Below are 6,916 nucleotides of genomic sequence, written 5' to 3'. Positions count from 1 at the left end.
GATCCTTTTCAATTCTTAACTGAATTCTTGCAGATATGTGATACTGTTAAGACTAATGGAGTAGATCCTGAAGTCTACAGGCTCATGCTTTTCCCTTTTGCTGTAAGAGACAAAGCTAGATTATGGTTGGATTCTCAACCCAAAGACAGCCTGAACTCTTGGGATAAGCTGGTCACGGCTTTCTTAGCCAAGTACTTTCCTCCTCAAAAGCTGAGCAAGCTTAGAGCTGATGTTCAAACCTTCAGACAGAAAGAAGGTGAATCCCTCTATGAAGCTTGGGAAAGATACAAACAGTTGACCAAAAAGTGTCCTTCTGACATGCTTTCAGAATGGACCATCCTGGATATATTCTATGATGGTTTATCTGAGCTATCAAAGATGTCACTGGACACTTCTGCAGGTGGATCCATTCACCTAAAGAAAACGCCTGCAGAAGCTCAAGAACTCATTGACATGGTTGCTAATAACCAGTTCATGTACACTTCTGAAAGGAATCCTGTGAGTAATGGGACGCCTATGAAGAAGGGAGTTCTTGAAGTTGATACTCTGAATGCCATATTGGCTCAGAATAAAATATTGACTCAGCAAGTCAATATGATCTCTCAGAGTCTGCATGGAATGCAAGCTGCATCCAACAGTACTCAAGAGGCTTCTCATGAAGAAGAAGCTTATGATCCTGAGAACCCTGCAATAGCAGAGGTGAATTACTTAGGTGAACCTTATGGAAACACCTATAACTCATCATGGAGAAATCATCCAAATTTCTCATGGAAGGATCAAAAGCCTCAACAAGGCTTTAATAATGGTGGAAGAAACAGGTTTAGCAACAGCAAGCCTTTTCCATCATCCACTCAGCAACAGACAGAGAACTCTGAACAAAATACTTCTAATCTGGCAAACTTAGTCTCTGATCTGTCTAAGGCCACTGTAAGTTTTATGAATGAAACAAGATCTTCCATTAGAAATTTGGAAGCACAATTGGGCCAGCTGAGTAAAAGGATCACTGAAATCCCTCCCAGTACTCTCCCAAGCAATACAGAAAAGAACCCAAAAGGAGAGTACAAGGCCATTGACATAAGCACCATGGCCGAACCTACAAGGGGAGTGGAGGACGTGAATCCCAAGGAGGAAGACCTCCTGGGACGTCCAGTGATCAATATGGAGCTTCCCTCTGAGGAACAAAAGGACTCTGAGGCTCATCTAGAGACCATAGAGATTTCATTGAACCTCCTTATGCCCTTCATGAGCTCTGATGAGTATTCCTCTTCTGAAGAGAATGAGGATGTTACTGAAGAGCAAACTGCCAAGTTTCTTGGTGCAATCATGAAGCTGAATGCCAAATTATTTGGCATTGATACTTGGGAAGTTGAACCTCCCTTGTTCATCAATGAACTAAGTGATCTGGATCAACTGACATTGCCTCAGAAGAGACAGGATCCTGGAAAGTTCATAATACCCTGTACCATAGGCACCATGATCTTTAAGGCTCTGTGTGACCTTGGTTCAGGAATAAACCTCATGCCCCTCTCTGTAATAGAGAAACTGGGAATCTACGGGGTGCAAGCTGCTAAAATCTCATTAGAGATGGCAGACAGTTCAAGAAAACAGGCTTATGGACAAGTAGAGGACGTGTTAGTAAAGGTTGAAGGCCTTTACATCCCTGCTGATTTCATAGTCCTGGATACTGGAAAGGAAGAGGATGAATCCATCATCCTAGGAAGACCTTTCCTGGCCACAGCAAGAGCTGTGATTGATGTTGACAGAGGTGAAATAGTCCTTCAATGGAATGAGGACTCCCTTGTGTTTAAAACTCAAGGATCTCCCTCTGCAACCATGGAGAGGAAACATGAAAAGCTCCTCTCAAAGCAGAGTCAACCCAAGCCCCCACAGTCAAACTCTAAGTTTGGTGTTGGGAGGCCACAACCAAACTCTAAGTTTGGTGTTGGAGAGTTTCAACAATGCTCTGAACATCTGTGAGGCTCCATGAGAACCCACTGTCAAGCTATTGACATTAAAGAAGCGCTTGTTGGGAGGCAACCCAATTTTTATTTATCTAACTATATTTCTCTTAGTTATATGTCTTTGTAGGTTCATGATCATGTGGAGTCACAAAATAAATATAAAAATTGAAAACGGAATCAAAAACAGCAGAAGAAAAATCACACCCTGGAGGAGCATCTGTCTGGTGTTCAGCGCCAGAACAGAGCATGGTTCTGGCGCTGAACGCCCAAAATGGGCAGCTTCTGGGCGCTGAACGCCAGAACAGGCATGGTTTTGGCGTTCAACGCCAGAAATGGCACACAAATGGGCGTTGAACGCCCAAAATGGCCACCAACCTGGCGCTGAACGCCCAGAGTTGTGTGCAAAGGCATTTTTACATGCCTAATGGGTGCAGGGATGTAAATCCTTGAACACCTCAGAATCTGTGGACCCCACAGGATCCACTCAGGACCTGTGGACCCCACAGGATCCCCACCTACCTCCACTCACTTCTTCTCACCACTCTCTTTCACACAACCCCATAAACACTCTTCCCCAAAAACCCTTCACCAATCACCTCAAATTCTCTTCCCCATCACCTCTTCACCACTCACATCCATCCACTCTTCCCCATAAACCTACCTCATAAACTCCACCTACCTTCAAAATTCAAAACCAATTTCCCACCCAAACCCACCCATATGGCCGAACCTTAACCCCCCTCCCTTCCCTATATAAAGCCCTCCACTCTGCATCAAATTCACACAACACACCCCTCTACACCCTTCTTGACCGAAAACACTTACCACTCTCCCTCTCCTCCATTTCTTCTTCTTCTTCATCTATTCTTTCTTTTATTGCTCGAGGGCGAGCAAAATTCTAAGTTTAGTGTGGTAAAAGCATAAGCTTTTTGTTTTTCCATTACCATTGATGGCACCTAAGATCGGAGAATCCTCTAGAAAGGGGAAAGGGAAGACAAAAGCTTCCACATCCGAGTCATGGGAGATGGAAAGGTTCATCTCCAAAGCCCATCAAGACCACTTCTATGATGTTGTGGCCAAGAAGAAGGTGATCCCTGAGGTCCCTTTCAAACTCAAAAGAAATGAGTATCCGGAGATCCGACATGAAATTCAAAGAAGAGGTTGGGAAGTTCTAACAAATCCCATCCAACAAGTCGGCATCCTAATGGTTCAAGAGTTCTATGCTAATGCATGGATCACCAAGAACCATGATCAAAGTAAGAACCCGGATCCAAAGAACTATGTTACAATGGTTCGGGGGAAATACTTAGATTTTAGTCCGGAGAATGTGAGGTTGGCGTTCAACTTGCCAAACATGGAAGAGAACGCACGCCCCTACACAAGGAGAGTCAACTTTGATCAAAGGTTGGACCAAGTCCTTATGGACATATGTGTAGAAGGAGCTCAATGGAAGATTGACTCCAAAGGCAAGCCGGTTTAACTAAGAAGATTGGACCTCAAGCCTATAGCTAGAGGATGGTTGGAGTTCATTCAATGCTCAATCATTCCCACTAGCAACCAGTCTGAAGTTACTATAGACCGGGCCATCATGATCTATAGTATCATGATTGGAGAAGAGGTGGAAGTTCATGAGATTATACCTCAAGAACTCTACAAGGTGGCTAACAAGTCCTCCACTATGGCAAGGTTAGCCTTTCCTCACCTCATTTGCCACCTATGCAATTCGGCTGGGATTGACATAGAGGGAGATATCCTCATTAAAGAGGACAAGCTCATCACTAAGAAAAAGATGGAGCAAGCAAGAGAGCCCAGTCATGGAGCTCAAGAGGCGCAAGAAGCTCATTTCCATGAGATCCCGGAGATGCCTCAAATGCACTTTCCTCCACAAAATTATTGGGAGCAAATCAACACCTCCCTAGGAGAATTGAGTTCCAATATGGGACAACTAAGGGTGGAACATCAAGAGCACTCCATCATGCTTCATGAAATAAGAGAAGATCAAAAAGCAATGAGGGAAGAGCAACAAAGACAAGGAAGAGACATAGAAGAGCTCAAGGACATCATTGGTTCCTCAAGAAGGAAACGCCACCATCACTAAGGTGGATTCATTCCTTGTTCTTACTTTCTCTGTTTTTCATTTTCTATGATATGTGCTTATCTATGTTTGTGTCTTCATTACATGATCATTAGTAGTAGTAACTTTGTCTTAAAGTTATAAATGTCCTATGAATCCATCACCTCTCTTAAATGAAAAATGTTTTAATTCAAAAGAACAAGAAGTACATGAGTTTCGAATTTATCCTTGAACTTAGCTTAATTATATTGATGTGGTGACAATGCTTCTTGTTTTCTGAATGAATGCTTGAACAGTGCATATGTCTTTTGAAGTTGTTGTTTAAGAATGATAAAAATGTTGGCTCTTGAAAGAATGATGACTAGGAGACATGTTATTTGATAATCTGAAAAATCATAAAAATGATTCTTGAAGCAAGAAAAAGCAGCAAAGAACAAAGCTTGCAGAAAAAAAAATAGAAAGAAAAAGAAAAAGCAAGCAGAAAAAGCCAATAACCCTTAAAACCAAAAGGCAAGGCAAATAAAAAGGATCCCAAGGCTTTGAGCATCAGTGGATAGGAGGGCCTAAAGGAATAAAATCCTGGTCTAAGCGGCTAAACCAAGTTGTCCCTAACCATGTGCTTGTGGCGTGTAGGTGTCAAGTGAAAACTTGAGACTGAGCGGTTAAAGTCAAGGTCCAAAGCAAAAACAAAGAGTGTGCTTAAGAACCCTGGACACCTCTAATTGGGGACTTTAGCAAAGCTGAGTCACAATCTGAAAAGGTTCACCCAATTATGTGTCTGTGGCATTTATGTATCCGGTGGTAATATTGGAAAACAAAGTGCTTAGGGCCACGGCCAAGACTCATAAAGAAGCTGTGTTCAAGAATCATCATACTGAACTAGGAGAGTCAATAACACTATTCGAAATCTGAAGTTCCTATAGATGCCAATCATTCTGAATCTCAATGGATAAAGTGAGATGCCAAAACTATTCAAGAGGCAAAAAGCTATAAGTCCCGCTCATATGATTGAAGCTCTGTTTCATTGATAGTTTGGAATTTGTAGTATATTCTCTTCTTTTTATCCTATTTGATTTTCAGTTGCTTGGGGACAAGCAACAATTTAAGTTTGGTGTTGTGATGAGCGGATAATTTATACGCTTTTTGACATTATTTTTAGTATGTTTTTAGTAGGATCTAGTTACTTTTAGGGATGTTTTCATTAGTTTTTATGTTAAATTCACATTTCTGGACTTTACTATGAGTTTGTGTGTTTTTCTCTGATTTCAGGTATTTTCTGGCTGAAATTGAAGGACTTGAGCAGAAATCAGATTCAGAGGTTGAAGAAGGACTGCTGATGTTGTTGGATTCTGACCTCCCTGCACTCAAAGTGGATTTTCTGGAGCTACAGAACTCGAAATGGTGCGCTTCCAATTGCGTTGGAAAGTAGACATCCAGGGCTTTCCAGAAATATATAATAGTCCATACTTTAGCCAAGAATATACGATGTAAACTGGTGTTCAATGCCAGCTTTCTGCCTAAATCTGGCGTCCAGCGCCAGAAAAGGAGCCAAAACCAGAGTTGAACGCCCAAACTGGCACAAAAGTTGGCGTTCAACTCCAAGAAGGACCTCTACACGTGCAACACTCAAGCTCAGCCCAAACACACACCAAGTGGGCCCCGGAAGTGGATTTATGCATCAATTACTTACTTCTTTAAACCCTAGTAGCTAGTTTATTATAAATAGGACCTTTTACTATTGTATTTGACATCCTGGATTGTATTTTGATCTTGTGATCACGTTTTGGGGGCTGGCCATCTCGGCCATGCCTGGACCTTCACTTATGTATTTTCATACGGTAGAGTTTCTACACTCCATAGATTAAGGTGTGGAGCTCTGCTGTTCCTCAAAGATTAATGCAAAGTCCTACTGTTTTCTTTTCAATTCATCTTATTTCGCTTCTAAGATATCCATTCGTACCCAAGAACGTGATGAAGGTGATGATTATGTGTGACGCTCATCACCATTCTCCCCTATGAACACGTGCCTGACAAACGCTTCCGTTCTACATGAAATAAGCTAGAATGAATATCTCTTAGATCTCCTAACCAGAATCTTCGTGGCGTAAGCTAGAATGATGGCGGCATTCAAGAGAATCCGGAATGTCTAAACCTTGTCTGTGGTATTCCGAGTAGGATTCAATGAATGAATGACTGTGACGAGCTCCAAACTCGCGATTGCGGGGCATTAGTGACAGACGCAAAAGGATAGTAAATCCTATTCCAGCATGATCGAGAACCAACAGATGAATAGCCGTGCCGTGACAAGGTGTGTTGACCATTTTCACTGAGAGGATAAGATGAAGCCATTGACAAGGGTGATGCCTCCAGACGATTAGCCGTGCCGTGACAGGGCATTGGATCATTTTCCCGAGAGATGGCCGAAAGTAGCCATTGACAGTGGTGATGTATCACATAAAGCCAGCCATGGAAAGGAGTAAGACTGATTAGATGAAGATAGCAGGAAAGCAGAGGTTCAGAGGAACGAAAGCATATCCATTCGCTTATCTGAAATTCTCACCAATGAATTACATAAGTATTTCTATCCCTATTCTATTAATTATTATTCGAAAACACCATTATCAATTTATATCTGCCTAACTGAGATTTGCAAGGTGACCATAGCTTGCTTCATACCAACAATCTCCGTGGGATTCGACCCTTACTCACGTAAGGTATTACTTGGACGACCCAGTGCACTTGCTGGTTAGTTACACGGAGTTGTGAACCATGGTCTTGGCATACCAAGTTTTTGGCACCATTTCCAGGGAAAGAAAGAGCAATGAATTTTACATAATTAAAGTGTAATCACGATTCCGCGTACCACTTATCCAGGCCCTTG

At 42.2% G+C, this 6,916-nt stretch overlaps 1 non-coding gene across 1 annotated transcript; it reads right to left on the bottom strand.

Annotated features, from left to right (window-relative positions):
- Nucleotides 1-216: 216 nt before the first annotated feature.
- On the bottom strand, nt 217-324 carry LOC112760898 (small nucleolar RNA R71). The gene has a single exon (XR_003181314.1). It is a non-coding gene; the product is annotated as a small nucleolar RNA R71 (small nucleolar RNA).
- Nucleotides 325-6,916: the final 6,592 nt, after the last annotated feature.

This window comes from Arachis hypogaea, chromosome 16 (assembly GCF_003086295.3).
Source record: "Arachis hypogaea cultivar Tifrunner chromosome 16, arahy.Tifrunner.gnm2.J5K5, whole genome shotgun sequence".
Taxonomy (NCBI): domain Eukaryota; kingdom Viridiplantae; phylum Streptophyta; class Magnoliopsida; order Fabales; family Fabaceae; genus Arachis; species Arachis hypogaea.
Note: the sequence above shows the minus strand (reverse complement) of the source record. Positions and strands in the feature narration are given on the sequence as shown.